Source organism: Schistocerca serialis, chromosome 1, assembly GCF_023864345.2.
Source record: "Schistocerca serialis cubense isolate TAMUIC-IGC-003099 chromosome 1, iqSchSeri2.2, whole genome shotgun sequence".
Taxonomy (NCBI): domain Eukaryota; kingdom Metazoa; phylum Arthropoda; class Insecta; order Orthoptera; family Acrididae; genus Schistocerca; species Schistocerca serialis.
Window position 1 is genome coordinate 867,656,221 of NC_064638.1, and position 21,562 is coordinate 867,677,782.

The 21,562-nt window shown below is 45.8% G+C and overlaps 1 protein-coding gene and 1 pseudogene across 2 annotated transcripts in view; both read right to left on the bottom strand.

Annotated features, from left to right (window-relative positions):
• The window catches only part of LOC126485748 (leupaxin), a 506,478-nt gene that overhangs the window by 371,315 nt on the left and 113,601 nt on the right, over positions 1-21,562 (bottom strand). The window lies entirely within an intron of this gene.
• LOC126427532 (5S ribosomal RNA) lies at positions 5,973-6,090 on the bottom strand (annotated as a pseudogene).

Below are 21,562 nucleotides of genomic sequence, written 5' to 3' on the forward strand. Positions count from 1 at the left end.
ACGGTGAGTCTCAAAGGGACATTGTAATGGTGCAGTTAAAATGCCGAAGCTGTCGTTAAATGACGACTGTGGGTGAAAACAGAAAATTATTCCATAAGACTTTATTGACAGAAATAATAAGCAAAATACGTCAGGATGTTGATTCGTTTATTTCCAAGACTGGCGATTATAAGAAGAGGAACTGTAGTCGATCAACTTGGATTCCGTAGCAATGCTGGAACACGTGAGGCAATACTGACCGTACGACTTATCTTAGAAGATAGATTAAGGAAAGGCAAACCTACGCTTCTAGCATTTGTAGACTTAGAGGAAGCTTTCGAAAATGTTGACTGGAACACTCTTTTTCAAATTCTGAAGGAAGCAGGGGTCAAAATACATGGAGCGAAAGATTATTTACAATTTGTACAGAAACCAGATGGCAGTTATAAGAGTCGAGGGGCGTGAAAGGGAAGCAGTGGTTGGGAAGGGAGTGAGACAGGGTTGTAGACTACGCCCGATGTTATTCAATCTGTATATTGAGCAAGCAGTAAAGGAAACAAAAGAAAAATTTGGAGTAGGAGTTAAAATCCACGGAGAAGAAATTAAAACTTCGAGGTTTGCCGATGACATTGCCGTTCTGTCAGACACAGCAAAGTACCTGGAAGAGCAGTTGAACGGAATGGGCAGTATCTTGAAAGGAGGATATACGATGTACATCAACAAAAGGAAAACGAGGATAATGGAATGCAGTCGAATTAAATCAGGTGATGTTGAGGGAATTAGATTAGGAAATGAGACACTTAAAGGAGTACAACAGTTTTGCTATTTGGGGAGCAAAATAACTGATGATGATCGAAGTAGAGAATATATAAAATGTAGACTTGCAATGGGAAGGAAAGCGTTTCTGAAGAGGAGAAATTTGTTAGCATCGAGTATACATTTAAGCGTCAGGAAGTCTTTTCTGAAAGTATTTATATGGAAGTGAAACATTGACGATAAATAGTTTCGACAAGAAGATAATAGAAGCTTTCGAAATGTGGTGCTGCAGAAGAATGCTGAAGATTAGATGAGTAGATCACATAGCTAATGAGGAGGTACTGAACAGAATTGGGGAGACATGAAATTGGTGTCACAACTTGATTAACAGAAGGAATCGGTTGGTAGGACATGTTCTGAGGCATCAAGAGATCACTAATTTAGTATTGGAGGGCAAGATGGAGGGTAAAAATCGTAGAGGGAGACCAAGAGATGAATACACTAAGCAGATTCAGAAGGATGTAGGTTGCAGTAGGCACAGGGAGATGAAGAAGCTTGTACAGGATAGAGTAGCATGGAGAGCTACATCAAACCAGTCTCTGGACTGAAGACCATAACAACAACAGCTTTTACAAAATAATTCTTGTTTTATTTTTTATCCTCTCGTAGACTAGTGTGGCGAGCTGTAGTACAAGCACACGGCGACACGGATGAGAAAAGGGCATCAATCAAAAAATGTAGTTTTGAGATAATCCAGTTTCAAAAATTTCGGTCCTGTTGTTGTTGCTGTGGTCTTCAGTCCTGAGACTGGTTTGATGCAGCTCTCCATGCTACTCTATCCTGTGCAAGCTTCTTCATCTCCCAGTACCTACTGCAACCTACATCCTTCTGAATCTGCTTAGTGTATTCATCTCTTGGTCTCCCCCTATGATTTTTACCCTCCACGCTGCCCTCCAATACTAAATTGGTGATCCCTTGATGCCTCAGAACATGTCCTACCAACCTATCCCTTCTTCTGGTCAAGTTGTGCCACAAACTTCTCTTCTCCCCAATCCTATTCAATACTTCCTCATTAGTTCGGTCCTAGGAAAGCATATAAAGGCAATGTGATGTTCCAGAAGCTTGATTAGCCGGAAATATTGACTTTGTTTGGATAGATTTGGAAGAACACAGATTGGGGCGACAGGGACTGTCTGCTCTAATATTTACGAGAGGAGTTCAATAAGTAATGCAAGACATTTTTCCTCGGCCAGTTCCGATTGAAAAAATGCGAAATTTGCTTTTGGACATTGTGGAATATTCCCGGTTCAGTCCCTATAGTTTCATGAAGTTTCGACACGTAGCAGCGCTATACGTAGCCTTCAAAATGGCGCCTGGACGGAGAAGCGTTCCAAGCAGAGAGCTGTCACTGAGTTTGTTTCGGCGGAAAACCAGAACATCGTAGATATTGAAAATCGCTTCCAGAAGCACTGTGGGTCGTTGGATGAACTGTCTGTCATCATCGCAACAAGGTCGCACAAATCTGTCCGATCTCCCGTGTGATGGCCGGCGGCACACAGCTGTGACTCCTGCGATGTTCGGACACACTCATTCGATATACTTATATGGGTATGGGCATGTCCGAAAGAACAGACACCATATCCATACAAGTATATTGTTCTGGTAATACCGGCCATGACCTTCTTCTTCTGTGCGGATGCACACATATTCCCCAAGCTCTTACGAGACTTTATAAGAATGTCTTCCACGAGTAATGAGTGTGCTGGGGTGGGACACTACGAATGTTGTGTGTGGACATACAAGGTGAGAATGTGGATCTCGCTGGAAGCGTGCGCGAGATAGTCCCTGCAGTCGCGCTATCCTTTGTGCCCTCGGTGGCTCAGATGGATAGAGCGTCTGTCATGTAAGCAGGAGATCCAGGGTTCGAGTCCCGGTCGGGGCAGACATTTCAGCTGTTCCCGTTGATATATATCAACGTCTGTTAGCAGCTGAAGGTATTAATATAATTATAACTTCATTGTAACACTTATTCGAGGTGATCGAGGAATCACAATCAGATATCTGGCTGCACAAATGGACACCTCTATTGGTATTGCTGACACATTAGTCGATCAGTTTGGGTACTCGGAGGTGTGTGGCGATCCAGGAAGACGTTGGCTCCGACGGCGACCAGTAGAATGGTACCGTGCTAGCATACAGGCACTGCCAGTTATCTGGCGTAAGGCTGTGCACTGAAAGGAGATTATGTTGAAAAATAGAGTTTTGCAGCAAAAATAGTGGGCAATTATATGATGTATTAAAATCCTGAATGAAACCTTTTGTATACCCTCGTCGCCCATTTTGTGAAGGCCTCCTCGCTACTGCTGTGGAGATCGAGTTGCCACTGTTGTAACGGTAGGCCGAGTTTGTAAGTGCGTGAAACGGCTTCTGGTGCAGTACACCGCAAAGACAATTTCTGCCTACCAATATTACACAGCTATGCCCCAGGGTTAGGTAACAGGATAAGAGAACGAAAGCTCTACACCACTCCAACAAATTAGTGACAAAGTCACACAAATGAGTTAAAAAGGGTTGTGTGTGTGTGTGTGTGTGTGTGTGTGTGTGTGTGTGTACGTATGTATTGAACGGGGGACCTAGAAACGACGGAGAGGCCTCGTCCCCGCCGTAGCCCTCAGTGGTGCACAACCCGACGACGATACAGCAGTCCACTTCACCCCACCGCTGCCCCACACCGAACCCAGGATTATTGTGCAGTTCGGCCGCCAGTGGACCCCCCCGGGAACGTCTCATTCCAGACGAGTGTCGTCCCAATGTTTGCGCGGTAGAGTAATTATGGTGTACGCGTACGTGGAGACAGTGTTTGCGGAGCAATCGCCGACATAGTGTAACTGAGGCGGAATAAGAGGAACCAGCCCTCATTCGCCGAGGCAGATGGAAAACCGCCTTAAAAACCATCCACAGGCTGACCGGCACACCAGATGTCGACATTAATCCGCCGGGCGGAATTCGTGCCTGGGACCGGCACGCCGTCCCACTCGGGAAGCAGTCCGTTAGACCGCACCGCTATCCGGGCGGGCAAGGTTTACGCATCTGTCGAATAATGAAGTCTGCAACACTGCATGTAATATAACACGAAATAGGCTCTCAATGTCTAAGTGGAAGTAATAGTGGGAAGAGTTCACTAAACTACGTTCCTTGTCTCAATCAGCCTTGGATGATGATCGATGACCAAGTGCGCTAGAGTTGCCACTCTATCTTCAGAGTAGGCTTCTGTCCGTTGTCATCTGGTCATCAGCGGATTGCACTCGGTCGGCAATTGGCCGAGGCGAAGTTGAGTTTTTAATCTTCAGCGCCGCCTGCGGCACTGGAAGAATTGGCGCAAGTGGCGAGTCTCTTTGGCTCTGGCACCAGCTCGCACCTTTACGCCTGTGGTGCTTTTGCCCTGGCTCTGTCCTTTTCGGACGACATAGCAAAACCAATCTGGTTTGAGAAAAAAAAGATGTGTTTTGCACTACTTACTGAACGCCCTTCGTATATGAAAAATATCGGCAAATCAAGGGTTGGGGTTGGGTTGTTTGGGGAAGACCAGACAGCGAGGTCAACGGTGTCATCGGATTAGAGAACGACGGGGAAGGAAGGAACCATCCCGGCATTTGCCTGGAGCGATTTAGGGAAATCACGGAAAACCTAAGTCAGGATGGCCGGACGCGGGATTGAACCGTCGTCCTCCCGAATGCGAGTCCAGTGTGCTAGCCACTGCGCCACCTCGCTCGGTGGCAAATCAAGGTATCGATACGTTCCTTTCGAGGCTTCGATGAGTACGATTCTTTTCTTGCGATACTAACGATGAGTAAAGTATCGATAGTTTTCATTAACGGCCGCGGTGGTCTCGAGGTTCTAGGCGCGCAGTCCGGAACCGTGCGACTGCTACGGTGGCAGGTTCGAATCCTGCCTCGGGCATGGATGTGTGTGATGTCCTTAGGTTAGTTAGGTTTAAGTAGTTCTAAGTTCTAGGGGACTGATGACCACGGCAGTTGAGTCCCATAGTGCTCAGAGCCATTTGAACCATTTCATTCAACACCGTGTCGCTAGGCGCCCGTTCCTTCTGAAGGAAAGGCCGCATCCGGCGCGAGCTGCCGGCCGCGGTGCCTCAGTGTGGGGGCGGGGCGGCTCTGAGCGGCTCATTACGCGCCGGGCACGACGGCCGCAATTAGGGTGGTGCGGGGCCTGCGACTGCGGCTGCGGCTGCGGCTGGAGCTGAGCCTGGCCTCGCGCAGCCCGCCGTGATTTACCGCCCAGCGGCCAGCGCCCAGCGCCGTCCGCGCTCCCACTGGCCGCGACGACGCCACCAACACGCCGCCTCTTGTTCTGCACCAGCAGCGCGGACTGCTCAGTGGAGGGCCTACAGCAAAGGCGCGTGCACACTAGGCCAACGAAGGCCAACACGCCACACACACTGTATTCGGTCGAACATGTCCGCAGCTCATGATCTCGCGGTTGCGGTCTCGCTTCCCGAGCATGGGGTCCCGGGTTCGATTCCCGGCGGGGTCAGGGATTTTCACCTGCCTCGAGATGACTGGGTGTTTGTGTTGTCATCATCATCATGGAACTGGCGAGATTGGGCTGAGCAAAGGTTCGGAATTTGTACGGGCGCTGATAACCGCGCAGTTGAGCACCCCACACACCAAACATCATCATCATCATCATCATCATCATCATCATCATCACAGCGGCCGAACATCGGTCGCCAAAGCATTGCCGTTAGGCTTCTCATCCACTCCCAACGAAGGGCTTGGGGCAAAGGGATTCGGCTGTACGAAATCCCAGTTGGCTCTGTTACCAACGTTGCTTCCATTTTGTTATTGTTATAAAGTAGCGATTTAATTACAATTTGATCGGTCGATATTATGTGGGAAGAAGGGGATTTAGCAGTCGTCGCGTGTGCAGCATTTATTTTACTTTTTTTAAAAGTAGGGACCAGTGTAGTGGGACCAAAATTAATGTCTGATCTTAAAGCTGGATCGGATTAATAAAAGCACTCCGTCTTCAGGCCACAAGCGGCCCATCGGGACCATCCGACCGCCGTGTCATCCTCAACTGATGATGCGTATGGGAAGAGCATGTGGTCGGCACACCGCTTTGCCGGTCGTTATGATGGTTTCCTTTGACCGGAGCCGCTACTATTCGGTCGAGTAGCTCCTCAATTAGCATCACGAGGCTGAGTGCACCCCGAAAAATGGCAACAGTGCATGGCGGCCCGGACGGTCACCCATCCAACTGCCGGCCACGCCCGACAGCGCTTAACTTCGGTGATCTGACGGGAACCGGTGCATCCACTGCGGCAAGGCCGTTGCCCGAATTGGAATAATAGCTATTTCACAATTTTCTCCCAAATGAAAGCTACAGATTTCGAACTGTTTTTGAACTGTGTAGGTCCTAAAATTTCCAAAGACGACACCTCTTTTATCAGAGGTGTACCTGTAGTTCCGTTTGTTATTCCTCGTCGTTCACGGCGGAAAGGTTTTCTTTTTCACATCGTGCACATTTGTTCCCAACAGGTCACTTATTTCCCTCCAAGCGTCTAATCTTTCCGATTTGCTTTTATAATCACAGTTCCTAGGGGGCCATAACCATTGCCATTCACGATGAAACTCTACCGGCTTTAATGCTCTCTCCATATTCCACTCTATACTCCAGTACTCTTAACGGTAGCAGGGGAAACAGCGACTGTTGAAGTTAAATTTTTCTTGACAGCCACAAGTCGCTCTCAGTATGCTTTACTGACTTTAGTTTAATAGCCAATTACTGTACTTTAAATTGTAAACTCCAGAGTTTCTGATGATGCTCTAGTTCAATTACACAGCGAATTCGATCAATAAAACGTACTAAGTGCCACTTGTGGCTGTCCTGAAAAATACACACCCTTTCTACAGACAGAGCATGGTTCAAATGGCTCTGAGCACTATCGGACTTAACATCTGAGGTCATCAGTCCCCTAGAACTTAGAACTATTTAAACCTAACTAACATAAGGACATCACACACATCCTGCCTGAGGCAGGATTCGAACTTGCGACCGTAGCGGTGGCGCGGTTCCGGACTGAAGCGCCTAGAACCGCTTGGCCACAGCGGCCGGCCCAAAATCGTTACTGAACCAACCGACATTCGACCCAGCGTCCACAATAGGAGAGAGGTCCCAACGTCAATCAGCCGCCAATGCTTTGATGTTATGTCCAGCGGACGAAAACGTCTCCGTCTTCCCGCAGGTACAAAGCAAATCTCGGAAAACGAAGCGATTGGTTGTCGTTCGTTGGCCTAGTGCGTAGGCGCCTTACGGGACAACGGAATCTATTCTCTCTGCTAACCTTAACGCCAAGCGAAATATCTACGAACACACTGAGTCTTCCCATTCGTTTCAACTGGATTTGTGGTCCCCCGGGAAGACCACAAAAGTGAACAAGAGCAGATCCAAGAAAGGATGGGCGGGTGAAGGGGGGGAGCGGGGGGCTGTAATGGAGTCAATGACACCCCTCCCCCCCCTCCAAAAAAACACATTCCGGTAGGAGCTTTTATATTTTTACATATTACGATTTCCAAAATTCACAGATAACTTTCGGGGAATAAAATAGAGTTACAACTGATAGTTGCGAAAACTGCAAGAAACGACGTTAAACACAGGATATTCTTGAGCTAGCTGTGTGAGGGCCTGCCCTCGTAGATGTTACAGTGTGGCTGGTAACATTCTACCCAGCTGACGACGCTCATTTCCATGCTGACGCTATCCGGTCAACAACAAATCCGACACTATTCAAAGTTTTTCAATGTTTTCAATGACATCAGCCGCACTTGGGTATCGAAATGAATTGTTAGTAATACACGAAAATTTGTGAACTCGCTATTTCGGATTCCCGCAATTGAAACCACACTGAAAGAACGCGTCTTTGGTTCAGATACGGTTCGGAAATCGACAGGTAGAGCCGACAATCGACGGGAAGTCAAGGAAGTGAGAAAGTCAGAAAAGGAGAGACCATAAAATGCAGTACATCCATCCACACATCCACAACCCTCTACTCCCCCCCCCCCCCCCACCGCACACACACACACACACACACACACACACACATACACACACAAAGGCATGCGCGCGCACAAACGGAAGTCTGACGTTCAGAACGTAGGTGGAAACGATTGAAACAAACGGCGTTCCCCTCATTTAAACTCTCACATAACCACGATAACCATGGCTTTCATGCCTGGGTCTACAGTCATAGTGCTGAAGCAAATACTGGTAACGGAAATGCACACTTCGGTTTTATAATATGTGAATTACGACGCTTTAAAAGTTCTGAAAGTTGATTATTATTGCATTTATTTATTTAACCTAATCGGACAGTTGACTTCAGATCCCCTTTTATATCGGAACATTGTTTGACACACACAGTATTTTTTTACGTCATACCTATCCAAGAAATAACAAAAATTTTAACGTGACAAATAGTAATAAAATAGTATTAACAGAATAAAAAGTATTCCAATGTGTGAGAGACAATGTGAGTAAATAGTAATGTCTAAGAATCAGTAAAGTTAATATCCGTTGCTGCCAGTAATAACAACAATAATAATAATAATAATGTTAGTGACAGATACAGAACGTTCCTGAATTGATTGTATGCCATACGTCCTTCACACATTTTCGAACTAAGACTTTTCAAATTTCTCTGAATTGCAATTTCTTGAGTGTTTTGTTAAAGCGATGCACTAAGTATTGAAACAAACAAATTATTATTACTATCATATTAAAGCATATTATTGTCATCTATAACATTTTATACATTTTGTAGCTTTATTATAGTAGGCCTCTAGGGCACATGTGGCAACTACGGGTGACCACAAGTTAACATCTGCGTGGGTGGGGCGGGGAGGAGGGAAAAAAACGGACACCCCAGAACCGACAGCTGCATCCGCTCCTGAAGGTAGATTCGACCTTATATATGGAGACTTACAAACAGTCCTTTTTCCCGCGCTTCACTGGCGACTGAAAATGGAAAGGGAGGTGGCGGAGTATAAATGTAACTTTTAGATGAAACGTCGTCTACGTAAATGTGACGCAGGGACTTGAATTATTCGAGGACCATTGACGATTGAAACCGTGAGCGAGACATATTGCATATTCTACTTAACCTCATAAAGAGAAGCTGAATAGCGATAAAGTAACATTCGCATTGTCTGTCACTGCCAAGTAACACAACTCGACGAAATTTGCACCATACACAGAACTAACTGTTACAGTATAGTACATAAGGTAATTGAAAGAAATACACAATGAGACAAACAGGAATAACACTGTAATTCAATTATAGTAATTAACTGATATGACCGCGATTTATGATGATCTCCTGGGCATTACAAAAGGCGGGACATGGTTTTTAACAACAGGATGTGTTATCACTACGGACAGCAGTGCAACCTCTGGAACAATCCTGGCACTAGCATTAAGCGATCTAGGGAAAACATGGGAAACCTAAGTCCGTATGGACGGACCGGAATTTAATGCGCCACTCTCCCGAATTCGAGACCAATGTCTTGCCAATGAGCGGCCTGATTGAAAGCTGTGTTTTCCGGGAGTCGCCAGTAGCTGGTCTATTTCTGGTGAAGAAAACTTTGGACTTTCATTGTTCCACATATTACGTACAAAAACTTAAATCAACTACCAAAGATTCAGCGGGGTAGGTGGTTGAGGGCTGGAGTAAGCACTACGTACCTTTTGCCATGGCACGACCTGACGGTCAGTAGTGAGGAAGCATCACAACACCGAGCCCCTAAGTTTCGTTCCATACGGATCATAGTTCTCATAACCGCAATTCTTAGCGAATCCAGAGCCGCTATTGCATAAGGAACGATTCGTTACCCGGCCTGATGAATGATTGCAGGAATACTGGCTGCCATGACGAAGAAAGATCGGAACCATGTCGCATTAAACACTACTGTAACAGATGTGCCGTGAGCGAATTTCGAAATAAATGTCAGGGGAAAAGGTGCGTGAAATGGAAGGGGGGGTTCTGAAAACGGAGTGTGCAAGCAGTGAGTGCTGCCCGCCGACTCATGTGTCTCAGAGCTGCTTGTAACTCGGCGCGCGCACACAGAGTACGAATATCAATGGAGTGAGCATTAAGACGTGCATAACATACTTTAAGGTCACGTGATTACCATACGGCTTAAGGTTTGTCCTGTAGATTTTGAAAATCGTTATATCATTAGAATTGACAGATCCTGTTCATAAGGCTTAAGTGTTTGCCCATAAACGCCCTGTACATTTTAAATATTGTTACATCATTAGAACTGACAGATTCCGTCCAAAAGAATCATGGACACTGCACGTGCGACTCTTAGGCAACTTAATTATTTATATTTGATGTCTGGAACTATCTTAGCTTAAGCCGTGGAAAGATAAACCCAAAGGCAGATGGCTTGTTAGCGAAAGTCACACACCTCAGATGTAGCTTCTTTTTACGGTGCAGAAACAATGACTACACCTGTTTTTGTTTTGTTTTGTACTCCACTTTTTCGTATTGCGAAGTCTCTGTTTTAACATATTATGCTACAGAGCTATTGCGCAGTAGCTTACTAGTACGGCAAAGTGAAAGTGTACTGAAAACAAAATTGTACTTGAGCTATGACATGCAGCAAATCAGCGATTTATCACACTTTGAAATATTTTCATGGACGCAATCCTTCCGTTCTTACTTAATTTGACTAACCTTTGTTCATCTTTAGGAAAACTAAAATATTAACCCCCTTGTCGTATTTTGATGAGCCCGAGTCGTGGAAACAAATGCGGACCAAACATCACGAGTCACACTCGTGGGAACGAAAGTCGGGCCAAACTTTTTTATGTGCTCGATATGCCTGTATTCAATACGTACATCGTCCAAAAAACAAAACAGTCAGAGAATGCAAACATACGTCGATTGACGAATAAGTATAGTAATATTAAAAAATGTCCAATTGCCAGACTACGAAACGTGTGGACAACCATCACTAAATGAAACGCCTCTTGGACTCGAAGCGCAATATTTGGCACATTTCCGAAAACATATCGGTGCGGCAACGAGTTCTCCGTACCATAGGCACCAGCAATAGGATTTCCTGCTGTAACCATTTTAAAACATGCATAATGGCTTGGAGATCTGTGTAATTCGGAGGAAATGACTCAGACTGTCATATACAAATCTTACATGCTGGTGAAAATTGTGAGAAATGTTAGTACTGACAGGCAGCGCACGCCCACACAACAAATTTTATATAGCACGTATCTCGTGAGTATCTGGCCATGCTCCCACATAAATTAGCGTACATTTTTAAATTTTTATTCCTTGGTGTCACAATTTCTTTCCACACACGAAGTGCGTCTTACTGGTATGGAAACTACGATCAGACCTTCGTGGTACTTACCTGTGAAAAGCAACTCTCCTCCTCTTTTGAGGATATACGATTTGCATCCGTAGTAGCAATAATTATTCACCATCGCCATTCACGGGGCAAGTAGGTGTGACATTAAACTTTCGGGTTAAGAGGAAAACGTCAACAAACAGTGTTATACGTAAGTCACGTGACAATTACGGTGTGATGGTGATGACAGGTCCAGGTACGGCGCGCTCGCTCCATAGACACTGTTGCCCTGTGCCATTACCAGCAGATGTACACACGGGCAGAGTCTCGCCACACGCGGCGTGTGGCCCGGCCTTGAACTTTGCGTGACGCTCCGGTCAAACGCGTCCGGCACGCGGCGCAACTGGCAGAGGCGGGGCCGCGTAATGCTTATAAATATACCACACGCTGCCCACTTGCCTTTCTACGGCCGCTTATCACAATGTGCAGCAGGACTATAGAGATCTAAGTGACAGCAGTAAAAACTGCTCAAGCAAACTCATTCTCATAATGCAGGGCACAGGCAGAATCAAAATACCATGCCAGGCAAATACACGGCTGTTTACATGGTCCTGACCGTCTGCTACCAGACGGATAACAGAATTTCACGCCTGTGGGATTTCCGTTCAAAATTTTCTGTACAAATACATTCCATTCCTACAGATTAAGATGGCTGTTGGGTGTGTTTAACGTTACTGGAATTTGGAGGTGGGATCGCAACATAGCATGTCAAGAGGAGGCGTACGTGCGACTTAGCGTCATCTTTAGGTCTCTGAGACCGGCCAGGGTGGCCGAGCGGTTCTAGGCGCTTCAGTCTGGAACCGCGCGACCGCTACGGTCGCAAGTTCGAATCCTGCCTCGGGCATGGATGTGTATGATGTCCGTAGGTTAGTTAGGTTTAAGTAGTTCTAAGTTGTAGGGGACTGATGGCATCTGATGTTAAGTCCCGTAGTGCTCAGAGCCATTTGAACCACTTTTTAGGACTCTAAGGAAATCGAATAACTGCCAGGAAGGGCATGGAGCATCAAACCGAAATATCGCACATAGTGCTGGCTAGAGTGTAGAACGGAATGTGACCTGGTGCCCTCAGGACCACAGTGTGCCAAGTGGAAAAGGCACTGGCGTTTTCGGAAGGACTACACCACAATAAGATCGTAAGATAGTTCGGCTGGCTATGACGTATAGACTAATGACAACAGCTGAAATACGACCAGAGATTACAGATAGCGCATCACCACGAACTGAAGGGAACAGATTACTGAAAGCTGCGTTTGAGATTTCGAGTGGCCGTGCATCGTTTATCGCTGACACCATACTGCAGCCAACGGACTTGCCTGGTGTCGAGCCAGAGACAACTGGGAATGGCATTGCCTAGTGTTGAGCGATGGGCCGTGGTTCTATTTGTGGTGGTCAGATCGACGCCAATTATTTTACAGATGACCTAGTGAAAGGTCACAGAAGTAGCGATTCTCGAGATACAGAAGTCTCCAACTCGCGGAATCATGGTATGGAAGAGTTATTGAATATGCCAACAGGATTGATTCGGTAAACGTTGAATGGAGACGGAATTTAGCTCGTATACTGCAAGAATGTTAAACCCTGTTGTTGTACCATTCACGTCCACGGTACCAAATGGCACTTTCCAACAGGATAATGCAAGGTCAAACACTGTAGTTCAAGCCACAAGCGCCATGACGGATGAACAGATCCTTGACTGGCCCTATTTTGTCATCCACAGAGCGTATCTCGCGAAGGGCAAAACATATACTTTCATGCTAGCCTCCAAACAGCAAGCTTCATAAACAGACACAGCATGTGCTTCAAATTCCTCAGAACATTCGGAGATTGTGTGCGTCTATGCCACAACGAACCAAGAGGTTACTGGTGCCCGTAGTATCATGCCTCATACGGGTGGTGATGACTGATGTTTGACACCACTTTCGGGTGGAATGAAAATGTAATCACTCGTTATGTCGCGAACATCTCCATGAAGTTTGGTACATATCGGACAGATGCTTCGCGGTGTAACACTTTCCCTTTACGTCAGTATATATCTCTGATATGATATGCCCAAAAGTATTATTTAATTGTTTTACACACTGAGCGGTTTATCATCAGTGAGAAATTTCGAAGAATACTCAGCTGAAGTGAGCAAAGCAGAAATTTATCACAGCAAGAGCAATATTATCGGTATTGACTATCACGACTATAGCTGGTGCCGAACGTACACACCACGTAATTTCATCATACCATTGCTGTCCGTGCAATCAGTATCAGAAAATATCCCGAATGAAGTGCCCTTGGCCCCTGCATGGTGCATGGTAGCAGTTCTGAACAACAGCGATCGATATTGTATTTGACCACTAGTGTCACGGCGCTCGTCTCATAGGTAGCCAGTTCGAATCCGGGAGGTGGAAGAACTATCTTCAATGATATCTGATCATCAAGGTGACGGAAGGCGGTGACATAAAATTTCTCATAGCAAGGCTAGCACTGAAATCTTGTGTTACATTCCAAAATTTCTCCTCAGTGTTTTATGCAGCGAGAGAATGTGACACAATCCGCCTGTCTAGGGCGTAAAGATCGGCCGTTCTTTGGTGGCAATAATGCTACCTGCGAGAAGCGGGTTTCAAGGTGGTCTTTCCTTTCATTCCATGCTTTTTTTGCCCATAACAAGATAAACACGACACTACATTATTATAATAATAACAAGCATATTAGTTTTTCTAGTAGGTTTGGGCTGTATTAACGGTAGAACGTGTTATGGTGATAGGAAATGGTACTGTGTTCGACATAATAATGTATAATGTTATACAATTAGTTGCCAGTGTTGTTGATAGTAATAATTTGTGTAAGAATGAATACAGCCAATGTTTAAATTGCAGACAAGAAACTATAATGGCTGGCCGGAGTGGCCGAGTGGTTCTAGGCACTACAGTCTGCAACCGCAACTGCAGGTTCGAATCCTGCCTCGGGCATGGATGTGTGTGATGTCCTTAGGTTAGTTAGGTTTAAGTAGTTCTAAGTTCCAGGGGACTGATGACCTCAGAAGTTAAGTCGCATAGTGTTCAGAGCCATTTGAACCGAACTATAATGTAACAAATAAATAAATACTACATTACACGAGCACTCGGTACAATCAGCCGCATGTAGATTCTCATCTGGCACAGGACGGAGGAAGGCAACGGCAAACCACAACTCGACGACATTGCTACCGTACGGTCTTCAACACTCACTGCTGAATATGAAATAGATTTTGCCATTGATTCACTTTGCTGGTAAAAAATATGCAAACGTGATACGTGACACAGATCCTTCTAAAAGCTATATTTGAATTCACATAACCGCAAGATTATTAGTGCAAATGTTGAGGAAAAGAATAGTGGTAACAAAATAATGACACTGAAAAAAGTGCTAAGCAACTGCGCCTGCATTTGAACAGACAAGTAAATCGTCTGAAGTCTATTGAGACACTTTTATCCGGAAAAGTACAGACATGCTTCATGTTCGAAAAAGACGAGTACAGAGAACAAATGTTATAAGCCAAGTACCTAAATACGCTGCCAATAACAGTAAAAGAAGATTAGAGAGAGGTAGGTCCTTACGTAACTTTCAAATGTGTGAAATCTTACGGGACTTAACTGCTAAGGTAATCAGTCCCTAAGCTTACACACTACTTAACCTAAATCATCCTAAGGACAAACACACACACCCATGCCCGAGGGAGGACTCGAACCTCCTCCGGGACAAGCCGCACAGTCCACGACTGCAGCGCCTGAGACCGCTCGGCTAATCCCGCGCGGCTTTACGTAACTTTGCAAAAATTGGTAGAAAAAGTAAGGTTCATTATCATTCAGTATAATGGAAGTAAGTGAAAGTGTAAGTGACGATAGTTGTTCATATACATTTCTCCCCATGCGAACCAACAGAATTTAGAACCGGTTATGGAGCAACTGTTATGCATCCACTAAGCCGCGTAAGAAATACTGCCCTCAACACTGCGAAACAGCTTTTAAGCACCATTCAACGTACTACGCACAACTTGTCGCTAGACTAATACTCTTCTCCCTTGCTTTCCCCTTTCACAAACTTTCCCCGTCATTTGGAAATAGACGACGAGCTGAACAATATTTGTTCCGTGCCGGAAAAAGCTGTTTCTGTGTTGTGTAACATGAGTTAGCTTTTATGTCACAAGCTATATTTTATATCACGAGAGCAAGAAAGTGGAAAAGAGAGCACGGCCCGAGGCAGCAGTTGGACGCGTCCTGCGTTACGTCACTTGTTAAACACCGCAGTCACAACGGAGTCAGCTGAGTTTTACGTCTGCCCATTTAACGGAGATTAAGCCCACTCCAACGGTCAGAGTATCAACACGCAACACAGAACACACTTCTGCCTGCGAACACTGCACGACAAAAACCGCACTGACTGTATTTTGCAGACGGATACTGGATTTTTACACCGCTGCAGGTGGAACACAGTTTCAGGACAAATAATTCACAAATGTACACCGAGAAAGACTTCCGGTGAGGCGGACGCCTGCAACTAAGGTAAAGCCGCCATCTTCTCCTGTTCCATGGCCTGGAGAATTCTCACCGAGGTCTCCAACTCTGTCGGGAAAACGACGTTTTGTTCCAGGCGTCCGGCACATAAGCACCATAGCCACAGACTCCCTCGTGCCAGAGCGAAACAACTGCCGAGCAAAAATGCGGCATATGTTTTGAACATTATGTGTTTACACAGATCCCAATTTTTTTTCTATTGTACCTGACACGTCAACAATGTGGCTTCGCGAAAACTGCACTTCTCAGGCAACAAGTAAGCGTACAGGTGTAACTGCTATGGCAGCACCTTATTAACAATCATATGTGGCATCCGCAGTTCCCAGGAAGCCCCGTGGAATGAATACTTCCCAGTAGTGCGCCATCAGCACGTCGGCGGCGTTTTCAACCTTTAAAAACATTACCTATGGTCAGATGCTCATTATGCCGTGACATCTATCCGTCTGTATCAGGTGATGCCTATTGATATACTAGTCGATAAACCATTTCCAGCTTGAATATCTACGCATTAATTGATAACATTGTTCAGCGTCGGTCGGGATAGCAGAACTTTGGACCTCTGCCTAACACAAGGAAATTATCATACTAAAGAAAATCGCATATTCGGCAACAATCTAAAACAAGATGATTCCTTAAAGACATCTTGGAATTCATTAAACAACTGAGCAAGAAGTTCTCGAAACCAGTAAGGAAATGAAAATATTCGACGATGTTGGACTTGCTTTTACTAAGCATCACAATCAGAAGATGGAATTAAAACAAAATGCGTTTCTGTTATAGGGCAATACTATTAGTTGGGAACTTCAACTAGCCAGTAAGTACCAAGACATCGAAGCTGGGAAAGACGAAAAATAGTATTACGTGTCTAGACAGGCTGCGACAATAATAAATAGGTCTCATCCTGTGCAGGAACCACAGTAAGCGTGCGAGTGCAGCAAGTGGACACACAGTGACATATGAAGGTTTGGGTCGGTCCGGCAGGCGTGCTCGGATAGCCGAAGTAGTTAAAGCGACGGTTCGTGTAAAGCGGGGAATCCGGGCTCGGGTGTCGGTCCGGCAGAAATTTTCATATGTCACCAATAAATTATTCAGTCTAATAGTATTTGTAATTGCGAATAAATTTCTTGTATACTTATAATAATTGCGGCTGCTTAACTGCACCAAAAATACGTAGTTTACAAAAATCAAAAGCCATTTTCCAAGATAGGCATGAAATCCGATTACAGGGTGGTTCTTCTGACATTCAGAAAAAACTTTCTTTGACAAAAAAAAAATCCAATGGATGTACTGTTATGCACAGGAGGCAGTTACGCGTTTACACTTGTGGGTCCAATGATACGAGCTACTGTTACGTCTGGTAAGAGATAGTGTTACGTCTGGCTGAAGGTGGGACCGACAGAAGTGCTCTGGAATAGCAACACGCAGAAGACCCCTCGGCAGAAGGAAAGAAAGAGCTTATTCTGCGGTCAGACTCCTGCAGAGAACACAACGGGAACATCAAGGTGGACCTGACGATGAAGGGAAAATGCAACCATCAATAGGTACGTAAACCTTATGTGACTTCTACTCAATGTTTCAGAGTTTCGTGATACTGAAAGGGTTGTAAACGCGCAAACATTTTTTTGATAAAAACGTAGTACAAACATGGGATGGTTTGCAAAACACTCACAAAATCTTTAAGTTTCAGCTACGCTATTACAAATTATCTTTGTGTCCACCAGCAGCAGCACGAACAACACGTAGACGATAGCTAAATTCGTCATAAACGTTACAAAATGCATCTGCTTTTACAGAAGTTATGACGACTTTTATTCTGCTTTTCACTTCTTCTACACCACGAGCTACAAGGTAGATGAACACATTTTCCTTCACATATCCGCACAAGAAAAATTCGCCTGGGCGATGAGGCCTGGCGATCTTGGAGGCCAAGAACGCAGGGCACTTTCTCATGGTCCAGTGCGCCCTATCCAGCGTAGGGGCAGCGTGTCACTGAGAAACTGACTTACGTCGTTGTGACAGTGTGGTGGAGGTCCATCCTGTTGGAGAATGAAGTCATCGGAATCATCGTGAAATTGTGGAAAAAGCCAGTTCTGTAGAATTTCAAAGTACTTCATTCTAGTCCTTGTGTTTTCCTGGGAAAAAAAGAAGGAGGGACCGTACACTCTTTAACAGGGAACTGCACAAACAAATCACTTTAGGTGAGTCTCCTTTGTCCTCAATAACGTCATGACGGTTCTGGAGTCCCATGTTATGTCGGTTTACTTTACCGCAAACGTAAGCTGTCGCTTCATCACTGAAAATTAACCACGTTAAAAATATACCGTCTTCCACGTCCTCTAGTAGGGCAGTGATGAAGTCGTTTCATTTTATCACCAATCCAGAAAGCTTGCAGTAATTGTTGTGTGTATGGTTTATACACCAAACGACGCACTGACACTCGCCAGAAAGTCGTATGAGGCACTGCCAGTTCCCTGCTTCTGGGCGAGTAGACTTTCGTGAACTCCGCTCAAACTTTGCCGAATTCTTTCCACCATGACATCAGAAGTGCGAGGCCGACCTAGATCTTACCTTTCCACAAGCTTCTTGTCCCTTCAAATTGACGATACCAACGACGAATGTTTTCGGGTGCAGGCGGATCAATCTACATCTACATCTACATCTACATCCATACTCCGCAAGCCACCTGACGGTGTGTGGCGGAGGGTACCCTGAGTACCTCTATCGGTTCTCCCTTCTATTCCAGTCTCGTATTGTTCGTGGAAAGAAGGATTGTCGGTATGCTTCTATGTGGGCTCTAATCTCTCTGATTTTATCTTCATGGTCTCTTCGCGAGATATACGTAGGAGGGAGCAATATACTGCTTGACTCTTCGGTGAAGGTATGTTCTCGAAACTTTAACAAAAGCCCGTACCGAGCTACTGAGCGTCTCTCCTGCAGAGTCTTCCACTGGAGTTTATCTATCATCTCCGTAACGCTTTCGCGATTACTAAATGATCCTGTAACGAAGCGCGCTGCTCTCCGTTGGATCCTCTCTATCTCTTCTATCAACCCTATCTGGTACGGATCCCACACTGCTGAGCAGTATTCAAGCAGTCGGCGAACAATCGTACTGTAACCTACTTCCTTTGTTTTCGGATTGCATTTCCTTAGGATTCTTCCAATGAATCTCAGTCTGGCATCTGCTTTACCGACGATCAACTTTATATGATCATTCCATTTTAAATCACTCCTAATGCATACTCCCAGATAATCCCAAAATGCCGACAAAAAGCACGCTAAACTGAAAGCACGGCTCACCCTGATTTTCTGAAACTCTACGCCACGCCCATTTAAATAACGTACATGACCTTCCCGGAACATCCCACATGACAAGGGCGCCCATACCTATGGCCAAGAGGGGCCGTGCCTCCCAGCCCCGCGACCGCTACGGGCGCAGGTTCTAATCCTGCCTCGGGAATGGATGTGTGTGATGTCCTTAGATTAGTTAGGTTTACGAAGTTCTAAGTCTAGGGGATTGATGACCTCAGATGTTAAGTCCCATACTGCTTAGAGCCATCTGAACCATTTGAACCGCCACCCCCAGCTCTCAGGGAAAGGAAAAAATATAGCGAATTCAGATGTTTTCTTTCAAGAAAACGATTTAAAACTCAGTGTTACACAGGTTTATAACACGGAAGGATGTGGAAAAATTTTACGGCTACTTAAAGGTCGTCATTCATCTTCCAAAATATTAAAAATACACCATTCCGAAAGGTATAGCCCCCCCCCCCTCTCTCCCCTTACAAACTATCGTTTGGGCACCCTTGCCATGTTTCGTAATTTTTACCGTCGAAAACCAGGTCATTCTTTTTGAAAAACCCTGTATTGTAGAGTATAAACTGTAACTTCCAGGTTTCAATGTGAACTTCTCTTTTATAAATGTGCGTTTGGTCGTGTTTCTTGGACTTCATTAATGGTTCGTTGTTGCGTAACGCATTCCAGTTGTCCGTAGAACACGCGACTGGTGACCAAACTCGCAGAGCAACTTAACTCTGAAAACACTCGAGCCGTGGCACAGAGCAGCCGAGCCTCACTACAGGCACCGCCTTTCTGCTGGTCCCGCGGGGCAACAGCCGGCAGGCAGGCCGGCCGGAGTTTTCTTTGGGGAAGGCGAGCAGCCTCTCGGCTCTCAGCACAGGGCGCGGCGCGGTGCGGCGAGTCGCGCTGGCGAAGCACTTCCGCCAACCCTGGCGACGCGCCGCGCCGTGCCTAAAGATACCAGCGCCGCTTTTTCTAAGCCCCGGAAGTGGGTCTTTGCTCTTCGCTTCTCTTATAACTCTTCTTTTTCCAACCGCTAAGAAGTGGATAGGCTTTGAATATAGCTCCAGTTCTTTAGAAGAGGTATTTCTATAACAAAGCTAGTCTCCAGCAGCTTCGTTGAGCCTCTTTTAACAGTAATTCATTACACCGAATGGTCAACATTAGTCTCTGAAACAATAAAGAGTTGAATACGAGAACGTACTTCTTTCCGGGCACATTCTTGGATAGATGATCAAGGATCTCTTGCTGGGTCGGATTTGTACACTACTGGCCATTAAAATTGCTACACCAACAAGAAATCCAGATGATAAACGGGTATTCGTTGGACAAATATATTATACTAGACCTGACATGTGATTACATTTCCCACGCCCGGGTTCCCGGGTTCGATTCCCGGCGGGGTCAGAGATTTTCTCTGCCTCGTGATGGCTGGGTGTTGTGTGATGTCCTTAGGTTAGTTAGGTTTAAGTAGTTCTAAGTTCTAGGGGACTGATGACCTAAGATGTTAAGTCCCATAGTGCTCAGAGCCATTTGAACCATTTTTTTGTGATTACATTTTCACGCAGTTTGGGTGCATAGATCCTGAGAAATCAGTACCCACAACAACCACCTCTGGCCGTAATAACGGCCTTGATACGCCTGGGCATTGAGTTAAACAGAGCTTGGATGGCGTGTACAGATACAGCTGCCCATGCAGCTTCAACACGATACCGCAGTTCATCAAGAGTAGTGACTGGCGTATTGTGACGAGCCAGTTGCTCGGCCACCATTGACCAGACGTTTTCAGTTGGTGAGAGATGTCGAGAATGTGCTGGCTAGGGCAGCAGTCGAATATTTTCTGTATCCACAAAGGCCCGTACAGGACCTGCAACATGCGGTCGTGCATTATCCTACTGAAATGTAGAGTTTCGCAGAGATCGAATGAAGGGTAGAGCCACGGGTCGTCACACATCTGAAATGTAACGTCTACTGTTCAAAGTGCCGTCAATGCGAACAAGAGGTGACCGAGACGTGTAACCAATGGCACCCCATACCATCACGCCGGGTGGTACGCCAATATGGCGATGACGAATACACGCTTCGAATGTGCGTTCACCGCGATGTCGCCAAACACGGATGCGACCATCATGATGCTGTAAACAGAACCTGGATTCATCCGAAAAAATGACTTTCTGCCATTCGTGCACCCAGGTTCGTCGTTGAGTAAACCATTCGCAGCGCTCCTGTCTGTGATGCAGTGTCAAGGGTAACAGCAGCCAAGGTCTCCGAGCTGATAGCCCATGCTGCTGCAAATGTCGTCGAACTGTTGGTGCAGATGGTTGTTGTCTTGCAAACGTCCCCATCTGTTGACTCAGGGACCGAGACGTGGCTGCACGATCCGTTACAACCATGCGGATAAGATGCCTGTCATCTCGACTGCTAGTGATACGCGGCCGTAGGAATCCAGCACGGCGTTCCGTATTACCCTCCTGAACCCACCGCTTCCATATTCTGCTTACAGTCATTGGATCTCGACCAATGCGAGCAGCAATGTCGCGA